We start from the raw sequence: 21,448 nt of genomic DNA, 5'->3' as shown, positions 1-21,448 counted from the left end.
TTCTTGACCAGAATTCCCCAGATGTTTTTCAATGTCTCCAGGGATTCAAGAAAAGTTTAGTGGCTGATTTTCCTATTATATTTGGTTTTGAGATTCTGTTTTCAGTGAATGAATGAAGATGATAAATTTATCTTTGTAGTAATTTTTTAAATGGTCACAAATTCTTTGTAGTAACTTCCATTAAAAGATAGATTTTAAAACAGTTTTGCATCTGAAATAAAGTTTACCTAGGTTCAAATCCTGACTCCAATGTTCACTAGTTATACGACTTCGGGAAATGTAACCTCACTAACGTGCAGTTTTCTCTTCTGTAAAATGAAATACAAAAGTACTTAGGCTTTTTGTATGGATTAAATTAGATGCTATAGGTCAAAAGTTTAACACAGTGCCTAACTCAGAGTAAATATCTGACGAATGTTTCCTATTTTTCTCTATATCTTTTTCATTGTTATCAATGATATCATTATTTTAACTGTAAAATGCTCTTTGAGTCAAAGTAAAATCCAGGCTATTCCCCATGTCACATACATGTCCCCAAGTCACGCCCCTTTGCCATTAGACATTAGTCCCTCTTTCTGTAACATCCTTCCTCACCTGTAGTCCTATTTTGTTCATTTGATTAATTTGAACTCATCTCCTCGGGATCAATTCGTATATTAACTTTATGCATTGTTCCCTTAGTCTCTCTTCTCCAAAGCTAAACCCATGCCTCCCTCTCTCTCTCTGTACCCCTGTAATTCCTGGTGTGCATTACCACTGTAGTACTGGTTACATTACATTACATTAGTGTTCATTTTTTGTGTTCCCAGAAGAGACTATGCTATCTTTAAGAGCAGGCATCACACCAAATCTATCTTTTCAATACCATTATTGTCCTGATTGTGGCCACCGTTTATTCTGGGTTCTCATGAGATAAAACTTGTATTAAACATGTGTTTCTGATGCTTTGAAATCTGGGGCCTTGCTGACCCTGGAGGGACTGCCCCTCCCAGGGCTGGTGAATTATTAAAGAAAGTCAAGTAATCATCTCTGAGCATGCCTTTCATGTGAAAACCAACCAATCCGGAACTCAAACTCCCAGCCACCTCCTTGATCAAGCTCATACACTCAGGACCACTATTCCCCATAATCACCCCAGGTCCAGGCACCAGATACCTAGGGACAGCCTCTATGCCCCAGAGCCTGCTTAAACTACAACAAGCCTCTTGCTTACATTGTCTGCTCACTCCTTCTGCCTCTTGACTGACCCTGGTGTGGTAATGCCACTTCCTGTTGGAATCTGTAAGTATAACAAGCTATCTTTTCAATGATTATTGTCTACTGATTTGTTAGACTTGCCATACCTAAATAATAATCAGGCCTTTATTTTAAAACAGACCCTTTAATAAAATCATTAAAGTAAAAATAAACAGGCAATTTGATTCATTATCTCTTAAGAAATTAGTTCTGTAAGCGATAAGAATTCAACATTGATTGAAATCTACTTGGTACTTAGTTCTAGAAATCTCTATCCACCAGCAGCTTAGACTATGAAAATGGAGTCAGAGATTAGAAATAAGGCCCTTTTCAGAGTAAAAGAATAGAGAAAAAAAATCTCAAAGAAAGCTGGAAAAGGAAGATCTGTGATGAGCACCTCAGGTGAGAGAAGCATGTATGTCCCGTAAGGCAAAACCTTCTGAGATTTCAGCCACAGAGTCCAGGCTTATAGCTGTGAGACTTAGGATAAGTCATGACCCATCTCTGAGTCATACTCTTCTCATCTGTGCAATAAGGTAGGATCCAGTAAGTAGCTATTCTCTAGAGTTCTACTTACACTTAGTCTTGATTCTGTTTAACTTCTTGTTAATTTTAAATTGTGTCACTAGGTGGCAGCAGGAAATAAATAATAACACTCTTTGCCTTAGTGTTCTGTTTTCAAAAGCACTTTTTTTTTTTTGCAAGAATAGGAATCATTTTGGAAAATGATAATACCACCACCATCACTGTCACAAAAGCACAATTGAAAATTATGTTTAAAGCACACCATAATTAAAACAAGCGACTTTTACTCATTAGAGTCAGCTTATTACCTCAGCAAAATACTCAATGATAGAATTTAACCTGCTTCCCATTGAAATACATTGTCAAATGTGTACATTTTCATTGTTTATATATTAAACATCTTTTTTTTAAGATTTTTATTGGGGAATTGGGGGGATGGGAACAGTGCTGGGGAATTGGGGGAGGGGGAACAGACAAGTTGCTGTCATTTTGTTCTTCAGTCTAGTTGTGGAGGATGTTGCTTCACTGGCCCAAGTTGGCACCATCATTGCGCTCTTCCTGGGCGAGGCAGATCAGTTGCCGGCTTCTGGACGGCTGCTCACTGCGGCTGCTGGCCGCTCACGCTGGCTGCTGGCTACACACAGTAGCCCATGGCAACCCACTGCCACAAGGACTGCAGCCTACACCATCGCCGGCGACTCACGGCAGCCCAGCTCCAGGCCGAGCTGTTGTTCAGCATCTTAGCTGTAGAGGGCAGTGTCACTGGCCCTCATATGTGGGATCCGAACCGGGGCCCTCTGGCATCCCAAGCGAGTTCTTAACCATCGCGCCACTCGGCCGGCCCCTAGATTAAACATCTTAATACTATGAACTCCAGACACACACAGAACTACCTGCTCAATGTTTCCCTTTGGATGCCTAATAGTACCTCACACCTAAATGCAGAGCTTGATTTCCCTCCCCCACGCTCGATGCTTCCCAAACTTTTGCCATCTCAGAAAATGGAAGCAACATTCCCCTCATTGCTTCATCCAAACGTCTAAGAGCCATAATTTATTTCTCTCTTGTCCTCCCACTTGACATCCAACCCATCAGAAATGCCTTGATGCCACCTCCAAAACACATTGCAAAAGTTTCCATTTACAGTAATACCTTGGTGTGCGAGCTTAATTCGTTCTGGAAACAAACTACTCATATTGCAAGACATTGCTCGTTTACCGTGTTAACATGTATTAGAAATGTTTGCTCGTCTTGAGGAACACTCGCAAACCAAGTTACTTGCAATCCAAGGTTTTTCTGTATTTCCATCGTCACTGCTACCATTGCACTCCAAACTATTGTTAGCTCTCACAGGGAGGACTTCCAAAGCCACCTCCCTGGACTCCGAATTTCTCTTTTGCCCCTTACTGTCTATGCTCTACCTGTTAACCAGATTGATACTTTAAAACACAATATCTGTCAGGCCACTCTCTTACTTAAAACCCTCCAAAAAATCATCAGTGCCCTTTTAAAATAAAATCCAAACTCCATAACATGATCAATACACCTCTTCCTAATCCAGGAATCCTCTTACAATTTACACACCCACTCCCTGTGCACTAGCAATACTGAATGAACTTCCCCTGCCCCTCCCCACATACATGCCAATCACTACCTTAGACCTTTGGATGAGTTCCTCCTTCTGCCTGGAATGTTCTAAACATGGCTGGCCTGTTCGCATCATTCACATATCTTAGCCAGCCAGTCTATCTCTAGTGCCTGCAACCACTTTCTATCACAGTAACTAAGCTGGTTCCCGTCTCTCCACGTACCGCTCTCTGAATGATTTGGTGTATTCATTTTTTAACTTGTTTATTGTCGTCTATCACTAGAATGTGTCCCTTAGGCCAGGGATATGTTAGTGATTCATCACAGTAGATATATTTCATGTCTACAAGAACATCACAGGTACTCCAAAGATATTTTAAATGGAGCCAATCAATGGATTATGGGCAGGATTGGATCTTTCTTTAAAGACTAAGAGAATACAGCAGAATGGCACTGAGAAACAAGATTGCCATATAGATCTTTAGTCTTCATTGAATCCAGTCTTTGAGAAGAACTTGTTTTCCCTGTGAAATCCTCTGTCACAAGCAAGTAGCATTTTTAATGTCGAGTAAATTTTTCTCCCTCAATAACCATTGAATAACAAAATCATGTTGTGTATACTCTATTAACAATGACAACAACAACAAGTAATATTGCGTACCTACTCTGGAATAAGTGCTAGGCCAAATACTACATTGATAGCCTATTAATTCTTAGAACACCCCTGTAATTAGGGTACATGTTGTACATAGTCAATGGGGCAAATGAGAGTAAAGGTTGTTCCCAAACCTGCCCAGGTTGGGCAGCTGGTATGTGCTGGGACCAGGCCCTCTGCCCAAACAGCCCCACCCCCGAGGCTGTCCACTTCATTGCTTTGTTATCTCACTCCATGGAGTATGCCTGTGGCTGCTGTAACAACTTACCGCAAATTTAGCGGCTTAAAATAATACAAATGTATTTTCTTATAGCTTTGCAAGTTGCACTTTTACTAGGTTAAAGTCAAGGTATAAACAGAGCTGGTTCCTTCTGGAGGCTCTGAGGGAAGCATTTGTTCTCTTGTCTTCCCGCTTCCAGTGCCCACCTGTGTTCTTTCACTGTGACTCCAAAGTGCACCCATCACGCCAATCTCTGTTGCCATCATCATCATATCACTTTCTCCTCTGACCGTGGTTCCTCCTGGGTTTCTCTTGCACACTGGTGACGACATCAGGCCCAACCAGGTAAACCAGCATAATCTTCCCATCTCAAAACCCTTTATTTAATCCCTTCTGCAAAATCTCTTTTGCCATAAAAAGTAAAGTTCACAGGTTCCATGAATTAGGTCATAGATATATTAAGGGAGGAGCATTATTCAGCCTCCCACAGCCCCATGCTAGTGAGTGGTAGGAAGAAGATACCAGGCTGACCCATTTACTACCTAAGCGACTTGTCTCCATGCACCAGCCTCTCTATGCAATTCACGCCACTACTTTAGCAAAATCACGTAATGCAGACATCACGGACCTTTGACATCACCCACAAGTTACTGATGCTGAAAATGCTTATGGTCTACTACATATTGATAATAAACATGCCTGCATGCTATGTAAGACTATTTAAGCCTGTAAGGTATAATAATAAACACAAATATTTAAGACCAAGTCCTAATACATTCCCTTTTTACTTCTTATCTGCTTCAGCTTGGGCATCCTATTTAATAATCCCTCTGACATGCTATGGATGATATTTATTTAAAAGGGGAGATTCCTTTTTACAAGGTTCAAAAATCCTTGTCTAGTTTAGATAGGACCTAAATGATTTAACTTGAAAGAGAATTGATGCTGGGTTTTATTACGCCAACTTTTAGATGCTAGTTACAGAAAATGAACAGTGATCTTGGAAAGCAATAAAATATGTTGCAAAGTGCCCAACAGCTTCTATAAATAAATTTGTAATTCACTTAGGATGTAAACAGTACCAAGTGAGATTTGAATACATCAGCAGGGCTGTAAAATGTTGTCTTTACTTTCCTGCACTTCTGACCTCACAATCACAAAGGCTTCTCAAAAGAGGGTCTGGGATAAAGCATCATTCCCAAATTGCTGCTCTCAGCGTGTCTGTCAATACAGAGTTTCCATTGCAATTTTCATTTCTTCATGTCTCTCGAGGCAGAACAACATTCCAAGTCCAAAGTGGTTCTGTAAAGAGGAATAATTTAAGCATAGGACCATTTGCAATCAAGGTAAAATGATCTCGTATGGCACATTTTTAAAAGCCACTACAACTGAGAGTTTCAATTCATTTCTCTTTTGAAAAGAGATGAAAATATATGATACTGTGAGGAGAAAAGGCCAGTTTGCTATAAAACTACATTTTCCAAATTGTCTTTGGCACAGATAATTTAGTAAGGGTGGGGGCGCGGAACCTCCTGCTGCAAACATTGTTGGAAATGCTTTATTCTATGTTCCCATTCAAGAGATTGAAATAGCAGAGTAGCATAGTAAAGGCTCTGAGAAGCCCTGTGATAAAGAAGTGCCCTTAGCATTGTTTAACCCAGCATTTTGACCACAGACTTTCTTATCTGCATATTGTCTATCCCCATCCTGCAGAAGGGTCCTCTGTGGCAAGCACTATATGAAACACCGCCCTAAAGTGTTTTTGTGCATGAGGTGGCTCATGTATCACAGAAATGGTGATGTGAACAAAATGATACCTTTTGAAATGGATGGGACTAAGGAATACTGATCTGAAAATTCAGAAACTAAAAGAGTTTTAAGATAGAGCAAAGCTAGATCAGACAGGATTTTAATGACCAAATGAGTCGCTCCTTGAGAGCAAGAGTAATATTTCTTCTCAAGTGTTTAACATTTCTAACATATATTCCCTAATTCCATTAAAACAAAGACTATATTTTTATACCAAAACTCCCTGAATGGTCATTTTACAATGACATTAAGTTGTACTCAGTGTGGGATTCCTGGTGCTTTAATGACTATATTTGGATATTTGGTAGAAAACTGGACAGCCTCTCTTAAAATTACCGTTTATAAAGGGTAAAGGAAGGTAGAGTCTCTGGAATCAGACTTCTTGGGTCCCAATCCTAGTTCTACCAGATATTACTAATGTGGCCCTGTACAAATAATTTATTCATGCCTATAACTTTTTTATTTATACAATGAGAATACTAATAGAATATATAATTTTAGAGGGTTGTGAGAGTTTCAAAAGATGTGAAAAGATGAGTACCTGAAATAGCGGGAGTACTCAAAACATGTTAACCAGACCGTTTGCCCAGACAAGTGGAATACCTGCCCTAAACCCAGTGTAGACCTTATTATCTGGTCCCATCTTTGACTATCTTCCTTTCTCGCAGGTCATGGGATCCACAGAACCAAAGGGACATGCCCACACAAACCTGTTTTCTCTACCTTTTAAACCATACTCTAGGTACCTGAGCACCCAGAATTCTTTGTCCAAAGGAAGTGATTGCTAAACACTAGTCCCATGAAATACTCTTTAAAGGAACTCCATGGCCATATAAATTTAGAAAACACTGTACACTGTATCTACTTTCTCAGAAAGTGATCATGCTGAAAATAAACCAGATTACCTTTATTTAACGCCACTTTCCAAAGTTTATTTGAATATAGAAACTCCTTTCCCCTGCCTTCCCCAGTAGTAACCATAAATTCCCAGTGGAACTAGTGTGGAAAGTACTTTAGAAAAGGATGATATGGTAGAATGAATACAGACTTTAGAGTCTGACCAAATAAGATGTATTTTTTGGCTCTGCTGCTGAAAGAAACCATCCCTTCCCCAAAATACAATGCCATCATGATAAATGTCCACACGAAAACCACATTGTCCACACACAAAAAAAACCCTGAAAATGAATGTTTATAGCAGCTTTACTCATAATTATCACAAGCTGAAAGCAAAACAAGATGTCCTTCAATAGATGAATTGATAAACTGTGGTACATGCATGCCATGGACTATTCAGTGATAATAAGAAATGAACTAGTAAGCCATGAAAACACATGAGGGCACTGTTACATGCATATTGTTAAGGTCAAAGAAATTAGTCTGAAAAGGTTACATGCTGCATGATTCCAACTATGGGGCATTTTGGAAAAGGAAAACTATAGAGGAAATGAAAAGATCAGTGGTTGTCAGTTGGGGGAAGAGAACGGATGAATCAGTGAAGCCCAGAAAATCATTAGAGTGGTGAAACTACACCATATGATACTATAATGGTAGATACATGACATTATGCATTTGTCTAAACATATAGGCTTGTACAAAGCAAGAGTAAACATTAATGTAAAATAAAGATTTTAGTTAATAATGATGTACTTATATTGGTTTATTAATTGGAACTAATGCAAGAAGTTAATACATTAATAATAAAGGAACCTGTGTGTGCCTATGGGAAGGGGTTTGAGAATGGGGTAAGGTGGGTATATGGACTTTTCTGTACTATCTGCTTGATTTTTCTGTAAATCTAAAACTTCACTAAAATAAAGTCTAGTAATCATTAAAATGAGACTAAATAATGCTTTAAAAAGCAAAAATGAAAATATTAATTTTTAACTTATATGGCTGCTCAAATGATTGAACATAAGTGTACACTATGTATGTACTCTACTATAGTAATTAATATTCATAGCAGCCCCATTGAATCTATCCATTTTCTATTTCCGCCTAATTGGGCTTTTCCCCAAAGACATACTCTCACATAATAGAGTTTAACACAATCAAGCCCAAATGTTTCCTGTCATCAACTTGAGATTTGCAAGGAGAAAAAAAGAAAAGATTTGGAGCCAAGATTGAGATGAGGTGTCAGAATCAGTACATAAAGTGGTTGGCATATGTTGATAACAGAGCAAAGGTATGATGGAATCGATAGAACAGTTTATTATTGACCTAAGAAACTGGGTTCAACCTGACCTGCTTGGGGCAGAAATTGTACTCTGATCAGCAGATCTCAGAAGGTGGAAGAAAACTCCGAGACCAGGTTTATATCCAGTTCAGTCTATCTCCCAGAGAGCAAATCGCCATGCTTTCTTTTTACACAACCAGATATGCGTCTTACTGATCTTATTATGAAAGGGTAAGCACTGAGTGTCTGGGATGCTCGTAGAAAAGCAAGCTACCAATCCTCGTAAGAGAAATCATTGACTTCTGACTGTATTGTCTATCACTATGGAACAAATCACCACAAATTTAGCAGCTTAAAATTACACCCATTTAACAACACTGCAGCTTTATAGGCCAGAGTCTAGTAGGCTTAGCCTGTTTTTCTGCCTGAAATCTTACAAAGCCAAAAATCAAGATGTGTGCAGAGCTGTGTTCCTTTCTGGAGGCTCTAGGGAACAATCCACTTCCAGGATCATTTCAGTTGTTGGTAGAATTTAAGCTCCACACAGTTATATGACCAAGGTCCCAGTTTCCTTGCTGGCTGTCATTGGGGGTGGGGGTAGTCCACATCTTCTGAAAGCTGTCTGCTTTCCTTGGCTTGTGTCTCCCTTTGTCTTCAAAGCCAGCAGTGGAAGGTTGAGTCCCTCTCATGCTTTGAATCGTTCATCCTTTTTCCATTTCAGTTTTCTCGTTTGTTTGAGCATTCTGCCTCCTTTCCACTCTTAAGGATCCAATTGGTTACATTGGGTCTAACCAGATAATAAAGTATAATCTCCCTATTTTAAGATTAGCTGATTAGCAACTTGAAAATTCCTTGTGGTTCGTAACAAAATTCATAGGCATAACATCAGGGGGAGGAAACATCACGGGGGCCCAAATCCTGCCTACTACATCAACCTTGCTTTATATTTAAACCACGGGACTGGAACTTAAGTACATACTACTTAAGCTAACATACATATCACTGTTGAGGACAATCTGTTGACTGAAGAAAGGAAAACTTGTTACAAAGTGGCGTTTGCTTAAGGGTGCCCTGTTCCTCAAAAGAAATCAAAGAAAAAAAAATCATTACAAGGTAGCAGTTGCTTAGAAGAGACTGATCCAATGAAAGGGACTGACCTGGGATTTCTCACCAGCTGTGTTTCCCTCCCTCCACCCACATCTACTTTCTCTGGACTTTCAAATTGCTTACTCTCTTCCTGGTTCAAGGGGTTAATTTTTCACGTGAGCCTAGTCTACCAAGCAGGCAATATGTACCTTCAATTTCTTTGAATCCTCAGGAGCCAATGATCCAAAATACGAACAGGACCATACAATGAATAGGCACCTATAAAGAGACAGCACCGGAGTATAAACTCAATTACCTAGAAACAAAGAGAACAAAAACTGCCCACTAGAATCCAAGGAAGTTAAGAAAGTTAACAGGGAGAAATATCCTGGATGATTTGCTATTTGATTTGAGACATGGCATCCTAATATTTGATACTTGGTTTACTCATATCTGATGGGAACTTGAGATTCTAAGGTTCTTTCCCTTCTTTTTCATGCTGTGATTGTAGCGTTTTGACAACAGCTCTTTATTGTACGTCTCCTTTTAGAGAGCAAGTTAACATGTTGAAGGACTATTAACCAGGTACTTCCTCATGCAGTGATCATTCTGGGGCTATGAAGGAAATGAAATTACCTAGCCAGCCCTAAGAAACCTCAGATTGCAAAAGAGAAAGAGGTAACAAAAAAAGACCAAAAAAAAGTGGGGGGGGTAATAACTCAATGATCACAATACAAAAAATATATTGGGTTGAAGTGTCAAAAAGGAGTGATTTAAGACAATTATGCAAATAGCTATCTAAATCCACCTAAATCCAACAGTCATCAGAGAAAACTGTCACAGCAAGTACAGTTATGAATAGAGAGAATAAAACCTAATTTCATTGCAGGAAGTTTCTGAACCTCTCTGAAAAGGCTTGACTTTCTGTACCTTATTCAGAGATTGGCTACACCCTTGAAGACTAATGAGCTGTGTTGATTGAACCATTTCAGGCCAGCTTGCTTACCGAACTCACATGCCTAAAAACAGGCACCACAATTCTGTAATTAAATGGGCCTTGTTGCTGCAGGACATTCAAGAAAATGACATGTGTGTAATGAATATTCTCTTTATACTTAGTTGAAAATATTAACTAAGATAAATGTGCCTCATAATGCTACAAACTCTGAACTGAATACTCAAAAATTAAGATCAACCAAGATTCAATGATATTCAGACAGAAAAAGCTACACTTTAAATTTGTTCTCCCTTATGAAAAAAAAATGTTCTCATGCCATGCTCCAAAGCACCAGGAGAAGGCAGAAGATGCACATGGTTGAAAATATCCAACATTCTGGACTCTGTTATGTAAAGTAGCCTTTTCGACAGTATCTTTCTTAAACACCTTGCTGAACCTAAATTGGGTGGTTTAGTCTTCATTCAGGATTGTTCCTAACAAAATAATGAAGATATGTAGGTGGGATTCAGTGTTACTATATAACGATGATTCTAAATGTTGATGATTCTATGAACAGAGGAATACTATATATTGAATCTTGAGTTATAAAATAACATATCAAACATTTGCTAAGTACTGATGTGAATGGGAATTTTCTAAGTGCTTTACAAGCATCATATGGTAAACAGAAGTCTAAGATGGTCCCCAAGATGTTCCTCCCCCTTTTGTACAGGTCCCGCATAATCCCATGGACTGTGAAACTGATGGATTTTACTTTTGAGATTAGGTTATGTTATATGGTGTAGCTGACCTTAAGAAAAGGAGATATTTCTGGGTTAGCTGACCAAAGCACGTGAACCATTTAAAAGCAGAAAGTTTTCTCTGGCTGGTAACTGAAGGAAGTCGAATATTTGAAGCTTGAGAAGTATTCAGTGTGCCATTGTTGGCTTAACCATGGTGCAGGCCATACATAAAAAAATATGGTGGTCTTCAGTTGCTGAGAATGGCCCCCAGCTTATAGCCAGCAAGGAAACAGGGACCTAAGCACTATAACCACAAGGAAATGAATTCTGTCAGCAACAAGAATGAGCTTGGAAATATATTTTCCCCCAGAGCCTCTAGACACTAACATAGTTTGGCCTACACTTTGATTTTAGCCTTGTGATAGCCAGAATATAGCACCAACTCATCCTATTCCATACCTCTGACATATATAAATTCTGAGATAATAACTAGGTATTGATTGCAGATGCTAAATTTTTAGTAATGTGTTGTACAGCAATAGAAAACTAATATAAATGAATTCATTTAATTATCATAACCATATGAAATAGTTTCATATGAAAATATGAAAAAAACTTTTATCCTTATTTCTAGGTTTTTTTTTTCAGTTTTATTGAGGTATAATTGACAAAAATTGTACATATTAACGGTGTACACCATGATGATTTGATACACACACACACACACACACACACACACACACATTGGGAAATGACTACCACAATCAAGTTGATTAACGTATTTATGTCCTCACATAGTTACCATTTTTGTGAGTGATGAGAATACTTGAGATCTACTCTCCTAGCAAATGTCAAATAAACAATACAGTATTATTAACTATAGTTATCATGTTGCATGCTAGATGCCCAGAACTAGTTCATCTTGTAACTGAAAATGTGTACCCTTTAACCAACACCTCCCCATTTCCCCGACCCCCAGGCCCTGGCAACCACCATTCTACTCTTTGCTTCTGTGAGTTTGACTTTATTAGAGTCCCACGTATAAGTAAGATCATAGAATATTTGTCTTTCTCTATCTGGCCTATTTCATTTAACATCATGTCTCTCCAGGTTCATCCATGTTGTCATGGATAATAGGATTTCCTTTTATTTATTATTTTTTAATGACTAAATGATATTGCTATGTGTGTGTGGGTGCATATTTATCCATTGATGGTCACATAGACTTTGTCTACATCTTCTCTATCGTAGATAATACTGCAGTGAACATGGTAGTGGAGATATCTCTTCAATATACTGATTTCATTTCCTTTGGCTATATACCCAGAAGTGCAATTGTTCAATTATATAGTAGTTTTATTTTTAATAACTTGAGGAACCTCGATACTGTTTTCCATAATGGCTGTACCAATTTATATTCCCATCAACAGTGTGAGGAAGGTTTTCCCTATGTTTTCTTCTAGGAGTTTTATGGTTTCAGGTCTTACATTTAAATCTTTAATCCATTTTTAGTTAATTTTTGTGTATGGTATAAAATAATTGTCCAATCTCTTTTTTTCTTTATTAATGAGGAGCCTAAGACATAGAAAGTTTTGGTTACTCTCCTAAATAACATGGGTGATAATTGGAAAAGCCTAGTTTCAAAACTAGGCAAAATGAATCCTGTGTTCTCATCTACAAAGCTTGTCCCCTTCTAAAGAGAAATTCTAGTTAATTCAGAGCAAAACATTTAAAAGTTACCAGGCAACAGGGAAAAATTCATCATAGGTTGACAGAAAGCCTTCCAGCATATATATTTTTAACTCATTCTAAAAATGAAGACTTAAAAGATGTAATAGAAAGTAACTGATATGTACTAATGTGCATATTCTTGGCATCAGGTGACCCTACCTTCATTATTTATTGAATCAGCTTGCGAAAGTCATTTAAGTCTGTGGCTAGGAGTATTCCATCCATACCACACAATAGAAATCTACTTTCCAGCCTTGTTGTGTTAGCTATAAACTATTTTAGATAATGACATATTTAACAAACATCAGTGTTATTGAAGAATACTTAACAAAATGATAAAAGACTCATGATAAAATATTAAATGAAATTTGTCGTACATAGATATATATGTAATTACAAAATGTATACGTGTGTATACACACATGAACATAAAATTAGTGTATATTCTGGGGTGCCAAAAAAATGTATACACATGACTTTTATTCATCTTTTAGTATTGGTATATATTGAGTATTACAATTTTAATACAGTTCTTTTTCCTTTCTTAAAATGTGTGTGTGTATGATCTGCCTCGCCTGGGAAGAGCACAATGATGGTGCCAACTTGGGCCAGTGAAACAACGTCCTCCACAACTAGACTGAAGAACAAAACAACAGCTACTTGTCTGTTCCCCTTCCCCCAATTCCCCAGCACTGTTCCTATCCCCCCAATTCCTCAATAAAAACCTTTAAAAAAATAAATAAAAAAATAAAATGTGTGTGTGTGTGTGTGTATATATATATATATATTTTTTTTTTTTGGCACCCCTTGTAAACATCATACTTACATATTTTTTAGAAGTGTATAAGCATGCCCACAGCAGTATTTGGGAAAATTTTAAGTAACTACATTAAAATGTTAACCTCTTAAACTTTTAGGATTACACATGATTTTTAAAATCTCTATTGTACTTCACTGAAATTTCTAAACACACTATAATGTATTAATTTAACCAAAGTTTAATGATTTTATACCATATTAATTGCTTACATATGCATTCTTAGAAAAAGACATTTGTATCCTCTAGGAAGTTTCCTTCCACTCCCATGACAACTATTCTCAGATTCCTAGGATTCCCACTTGTTTTTATTCCATCTGATACTGAGTAGCAATGGTTTCCTTGTCCACCTCCTCTGCTAGACCTTTCTATCAGGGACTATATCTCGTCCTATTGTATTTTTAGCACAAGTGGCACATTGCCTGGCACATAATAGAATCTCAATAAATTCTGAGTTAATTCTATGCTTTGTTATTTAAATAATAACAAATGAATCTTGAGAAATAAACAGTCAAACAGTGTCTGAAGACCTATCAAATTTTAGGGCATGTTTTAAGAATGAGTCTTTCTACCACTGTTGTTTCTTGCTATTTTCTGGACCCTAATGCCACATTAAAAAGGCTGACCAGACTTCAATAGGAGCCCCTTTCTTCCATTTAGTAAATGCCTATCCTTAAATTAAGCATAAGCATCAAGATTGTGTCTGCAAACAATTTGGTTAATCTAACAGTAAGTGATGATCCAATTAAAATGAAAAAGAGAAGACAATTTAGAATGTGCTCACTACTAATGAGTAAGAGAAAAACAAAATTGACATTACAGAGCAGGTGTTTAGAGAGAAAGGGAGAGGGGTGGGAGACGAGAGATGTTATTTATTTAACGAGGACCTCTGGCTAGAAAGTTACCAATCAGAAAGCAGAGTTGAAAGCATGTCATAGCCACATTGACATTACATTCAGATGGTCTTGAATTCTTGGGGGAGAAAGACTATAGGAGCTGCTGATATAGAATCATGCTGTGAAGAGTATATCAATACATATTTTATAAGGCTCCTTTCCTGGGAAATGTTCAGACTCCTCAAATAGTCAGAAGTACAATTTTCTTTAAGTCATTTTCCTCTGACTCGGTAAAATTTTGATCAGTGGTCTCATTTCACCACACTAAGATAAGCAGAGGGATGATTTCTAAACACAACAGATTTGAGTGGCCTTGGAGTTTTGTTTGTTGGTTACTGTTATGGACTGAACTATGTTCCAACAAAAATCTTATGTTGAAATCCTAAAACCCAATGTGACTATATTTGGAGATAGGGTCTTTAAGGAGGTAATTAAGGTTAAATGGGGTCCTAAGGGTGGGGCTCTATCTGATAGGATTGGTGGCCTTATAGGAAGAGACACCAGAGATTATCCTCCCTCTCCACAAGAACACAGAGGAAAGACCATTTAGGGACACAGAAGGCTGCCATCTGCAAACCAAGAAGAAGGATCTCACCGGGAATCAAACCTGCTGGCTCCTTGATCTTGAGACTCCAAAACTGTAAAAATTAATTTGTGTTGCTTAAACCCCTCAGTCTGTGGTATTCTGTTATGGCAGCCTGAGCTGACTAATACATCGATCTTTGTGGTAGCAAAATCTCCATTCAGTGAGCAAATTGTGTGATAAGCTGTTATCTTCTCAAGCAAAATGATCACATGTGGCTGATCTCCTCTTCCTGCTCATTTCCTAGGCTGGGATCAGAGAGGCACCGCCAAGACCCATTTATTTGCTTAGGTCAGCACTGGGGTCACAAAGTAACTAGGAGAATTAAGAGTAAAGCCTGAGGGACACAAGAAAGTAGCCACTCTCTGCCGCCATGCTTGATGTGTAAATTGCAATATGCCCATGGAATCAAAATAGGCCATCTCTTCAGGTAGCTGGGTGTCTAATAAGAACATAGCTGCAATCTGCAATCTGAAATCTATGAATCATGACCATAGCCTCAAATACTGAAAATCTTAAAGAGAGAGAGAGAGAGACCCAATGGTCTCTTTGCTTTATGTCACAGTACTAAAACATTAAGCCTTTCATATACAATGTGAGGTGGGAAAAGGTAAGTCTTATGTGAACATGAAGAATGGTCCACCTGATTCTTCTTTTAGACACTTATTTTTGGAGGGTCATAATCTTGGTCCACATTCTCTAGTGAAACTGGTTCGGTGAGAGAGATCTGGGGCCTCCTATTTGGAGGAATGCATCTTCCCATCCTGTCTGGAAAACTAGGGAGGGGTCAGGGGGAAGAGGTCTGTGCTTTCTGATTGGTAACTTTTTAGCCTGAGGTCCTCATTCAATAAATACATCTCTCTCCTCCCCCTACTCCCCCTTCTCTCTAAACACCTGCTCTGTTCAGACCCATGAACACCCTATATTTATAGCTGAAATTGGACAAACAGCCCTAGAAGAATCTCCTAATCAACTGGAACAGACAACCTGCAAGCCATAGGAATACTTTCTATGAAACACGCAAATCACAGACTGACTCAGATCTCTTTCTCCCAGACCCCTCCCTAGTTTCCATGACAGGATGGGAAGATGCATCCCTCTCACGGAATCAACTCACTAGAGAATGTAGACCAAGAGTTTGATCCTCCAAAAATAAGTGTCTAAAAGGAGAGTCAGATGGACCATTCTTCATGTTCCCATAAGACTCTTACCTTTTCCCACCTCACATTGTATATAGAAGACTTAATATTTTAGCATTGTGACATAATTTTAGCGCATCTTGTTTTTGATGTGAGTGGTTAATATAGGTTAGAGTACACTTAAACATTACACACCTGCAAAATAGTGATACTATGATTGAAATGGCTTAAACTCCCTCCATGTGCCACACACATGGTGCTGACCATTTTACATGTGTTATGTTGTGTAAGGTTTCCAGATGCCTAGGATATTGTGGCTATCTGCTATCTGTGCATCGTATTATCCATTCATTCTAACCCTGTGAAGTAAACCTCAGTTTCCTTCTGGGAAGCCATCCCTTCTCCACTTTGTTAATTAACTCCCCGTGGATTGAGAACAGAGATGAAACACATGACGTGTCAGTCAATCAGCAGTTCATAAACAATATAAATGACAATGGGATTTTCCCTGGAATTTCTCGGAAAGAAATATTCTTATTTTCTTCTTTGCTGAACCATTATATATGCAGGCGGGTTGCTTGTTTTGGTATCTTAAGAGAAGGAAGTGCTCAAGATGGAACCCCCCCAAGAAGGGGAGTAGGGGGTGGTAAGGCGAAGCTATAAAATATAAATAGAAATTGGATGGGGTGATATCATTTGAATCCATCCTGGATTAAGCTTTATCTGAAGTCATTGCTTATCTTTGATCTGTTCAGATATATACATACATATATATATGTATATATATGTGTATATATATATATATATATATATATATATATATATGGCACTTCTTATCAGCTTCAGCCATGTTAAACCATGTTTTCTGGCATTTTAAACAGAATTCTCACTATTGCACTTCATTTTACACATACTCATAAGTCCCTGAATCTTAGAGAAGTTAAGTAATTTAACCCAAAGCAGTACTGTTAACAACAGCAAAAAAAATGCTAAGCCCTATACCCAAACATTTAAAGAACTTGAGTGTAAAATTCCCCATATCTGAGCAGAAGATAATTTATCATTAAGCGGTTCAGGGAATTCATCAAAAGAAATTCCCTGATGGATGTTGGTCTGACATCTCTCCTTGCAGCTTTTCCCTCAACAACTAGGTGTCAAAGTGGGATTTCATCCCCGTCTGACCAACTGGATGACCTACACCCTGCAGAAGCAACAAAGGATATCATTCTACCTTTCATGGAGAACCTGATTATTTCTCAGTGGAGCCAAAATAAGAACAAGTGAAACATGGGCGGCGGTGGGGAGAGGGGGGGACCGGGGGAAGGTTAGAAGTGTTCTGATTAAGGTTTGTAAGCCTGAAACATATGGTAAAATAGAGGAGGTAAGCTGCCTTCAGGAACACATGACAAAGCCACTTTCTTATGCCACTCAGAAGCATTAGAAGGGATTGGGCTGTAGAAAGAAACTGGGCCTTGGTCAGAGATGTCTAAAGGACACAGCCAATGATATCATTTGAAGCATACACATGTATTTTTAAATTATTTTCTCCTAAAATATGTCCCTTGCTATAATGCTATCAGAGATGCCCTGTGAACATATTCTTGGGTGTAACCAACAGAAACTTGACTCTGGTAAAGGATGAAAAGACTGTGTTTAAAAGGATGATGGTTAGTTCTTTGTTGACAATGGGCTGAGCAGCTACCTTGGTTAATGGCAGGACCCAGGGCAGCTGGGAGCACAGCAGCTGTCTGGTTGGAGACAAGCTGCTACCTGAAACCAGACACTACCCACCATTAGTACCAATGCACTGGTCATCATGGTTGTCACCACTCCAGGGGTGAATTCACAACTGTCACCCTGCTTTCTTTTATCATTTGTTCCAGATTCAAGTCGCTTCTCTTATAGGATAACCCTCTTGGCCAAGCTTAGGTCACTTCCTTAAACTCTAGTTGCCCTATTTCAAGGACAACAAATGTCGAGTCTTTTGGCCTCCTTGGTGTGAAGCAGAGCCTGATCCACATAAAGGCTGACCCCAAATCACAATCTTCAAGCATAAAAATAAGCTAGTGAATAAACAACAGATATTTGCTTCATCCTGTAAAATGTTTAAAGCAAAACAAGAAAATAATGTAGAGAACTGACACTGTAATTTCTTCTTGGAGATTCACAAATCTTTTTATGTAATAAAGTCTGAGAATTCTTACAGCAAACAAATGAACAGAAAAGCCTGTTAACTTTACAATTCAGCACCCCTCAAACTTATTTGAGCATGGTGTCTTTTCATTACAGAATATGTTACTACGTTGACGATTTTTCCTCAGGATGTAATTTGAGAACCATTGTCTTGAGCTTTCTTCAGACCTTTTATCTATGTCCTCCCTCAGGCTTCTATAAACATACCCTGAGATGGCAACATAGGAGCAGAAACTAAACAGCCTCATTTTTCCCTTTCAACCAGAAGTATTAATATATCTAATACCAGTGTCTTTTGGAATTCACTCACCGAACTTAAGTCCTGGATCACAGTTTACAAAATAACAGAGATTAATGGATGCTAAGGAACTTTTGGTCTTAAGTTGAGACGCTAATGGAGAGGTCAAGAATAAAAGTACAATGGCCCAGTATCACAGTGAGTAAATGACATTTGTTACCAGGGTGACAGGAGGGACTCCGACCTACAGCCACATCTGTGTCTTCCTCAGCTACATCATCGATGCTTCCAGTCTAGGCCCCTGTATGGTTTCCTTTTCCCTGGAACACTCTTCTATCTGTTTTTCCTGGCCGATTTCTTCTCGTCTTTTAGGAATCATCTTAAACAATCCTTCCTCTTGGAAGCTTTTCTTTGACTTCCCTTCCAACCCATTTCTCTACTCATTAATTAAGGGTCATTGTTATATGCTCCCATGATACATTTTTAAGTTCTTTCCCACTTAACAGGTAGCTCACGTTATATGATTGCTCATTTAATTTTGTTTCTATATGATAGATTATTTTTTAAAAAAAGAAAGAAAGCAACAGATCTTTCTTCTTCCTTTTGTTAGGATAAATCTCTTTGAATTTCATCCACCACAAAATAAATCAGATGACATTCATTTCGTACCACGTGAAGGTAGGTTTATTAGTTTCCTGTGGCTGCTGTAACAAAACACCACACACTTGGTGACCTCAGACAACAGAAATTAATTCTCTCATAATTCTGGAGGCTGGAAGTTTGAATTGAGGTGTCTGATGCTCCCTCCAAAGCTTCTAGGAGAGGAAACGTCTTTTCCTCTTCCAGCTCCTGGTAGCTTCAGATGTTCTTTGGCTTGTAGATTCTGCCTCTGTGGTTACATGGTGTCCCCCTTGTGTGTGTCTGTATATGTCTCTGTTTTCCCTTCTTTTATGGACACCAGTCATATTGAATTAGGACCCACCTTAATAAATTCATCTTACTTGGATTACATCTTCAAAGACCCTATTTCTAAAATAAGGTCAGGTGCACATGTACCGGGTGCTAGAACATCAACACATCTTTGTGGGGACATAATTCAACCTCAAACAGGAGAGTTCATGTTCACCTGATGCATCCACAGCCTCCTCCTAAGAATGTTAAGGCACAGCATGTAATTGGTGGGTGATTTCTCTTTCTCTTTCTGTAGCTAGACAGACAGATAAAAGTGGGTGGGGGTGTGTGTGCATCTCTGTGTGTATGTGTGTGTAACAAGTAGGTCAACATTTGAGAGAGGACCTTATGTGTTTTCCAGTTGCTCTGCTGTTCCCCAGGAGGGTTGAGAGTAAAAGAGGAATGGTTGGAAGGATAACAGGACAAATCTGCAAATCCCTACTCTTAAGAAAAGGTTAAGAGAGATGTTTTTTTTTGTTTGTTTTATTTTGTTTTGTTTTTAACTCAAAAATATGGAAATGCAGAATAAACTTGGGTTTAACTTTAAACTGATAGAGTAATCTGCTTGGTCAGATGAATCCACAAAAACAAGATCAGAAACAATCTTGCCACTGTTTCTGGAGTAAGAACATGCATTCACAGCTTTCTCCTTCTTTGTCTTTCCTCACCCTCTTCCACTTTTCTTTGTCCCTTTGTCTTTTTCCCAATTTCCCTACAACCCCAACTGAAATTGAAAAGGTTTTCTCTGCCTACCTGTCTCTTTTCTTCAGGGAATCATTTCTCTCTCCCTTTCTCCTGCCTGGCCTACGCAATGGGTTTCAATCTCAGCTGAGCATCAGAATCATCTGGGAGATTTTTAAAAATACAAATGCGATGGCCATACCCATGGAGCTTCTGTTTCGGCATCTGTGATTCTATTGCAGGATTAGGGTGAGATCCTCGGGCTTTCTAATGCAAGAAAGATGCATTCAAGATGGCACCTCCACCATTAACTCCATCAAGTGGGAAATTCTGATGGCAAATACTTTGTTTAATCAAAGAATCTTGAGCATTTTGTTTCTTCATTCTTATAAAATGTATTAGCAGTGTATTATAACATATGACCAGAGTCATATAATTTAATCATGTCCAACCAACTCTTCCCCAACTCTCTAAATTCCTACTTCTATCTCACCTAACAGATAGCCCGAACCCCTTGAGGATGGGGACTGTTTGTTTTATCTCTGTATCCCAATCATCTTGCACAGGGCTCAGCACCCAGTATTCCCTGAACGTATTTAGTTAAATGAAAAATTGTTTCTATACTTTTAGTTTTCAGGAAACAGCAAATTTCTCCTACTCTCAACATCTCAGATTGGCCTCAGCCCTAGACCAATTTAAGGCAAAACAATGGCCACGTTTCTGGATACATTTTCCATGCCAACTTAAAAAAAAAACCCCAGCAACTTTCCTTTGATCTCAGATGCTGATGGAGAGACTATGAGGTAACAGAAAGTTCTTTTCTGCTTTAGGAAAAAAAAAAAAAGTAATCCTAATGCCCAGGAGGGATCTAAGATTCTATTTTTATACCTTCTCTGAATTATCAATTTACTGCTAGGCTTTGTTTTGAATTTCACAGCTCTGATAGAGCTGGCTCTGTCTTTCAGAACTGACTGTTCTGCAAGATCATTTAAAAAGTAGCTTTATTAAAATAAACACATTAAGAATCAAAACAACTTCGATGCTTCTAGAGATATTTCCTAGAAAGGAGTGTGAAAAATATGTCAACTGCTTAAGAACCATTTTATTACCTCCAATTAGTAGTTTACTTTCAACATGATGGTGGCCTTTTTAGAGGAGAGGTGAGGATTGTTTAAGTAATTCCTCTTGTTTTCCAGGTACTGTGGCATCTTACACTTTTGCTTCCTGACCTCATCCCTTCAGTGC

Source organism: Hipposideros armiger, unplaced genomic scaffold (assembly GCF_001890085.2).
Source record: "Hipposideros armiger isolate ML-2016 unplaced genomic scaffold, ASM189008v1 scaffold_145, whole genome shotgun sequence".
NCBI lineage: Eukaryota > Metazoa > Chordata > Mammalia > Chiroptera > Hipposideridae > Hipposideros > Hipposideros armiger.
Note: the sequence above shows the minus strand (reverse complement) of the source record.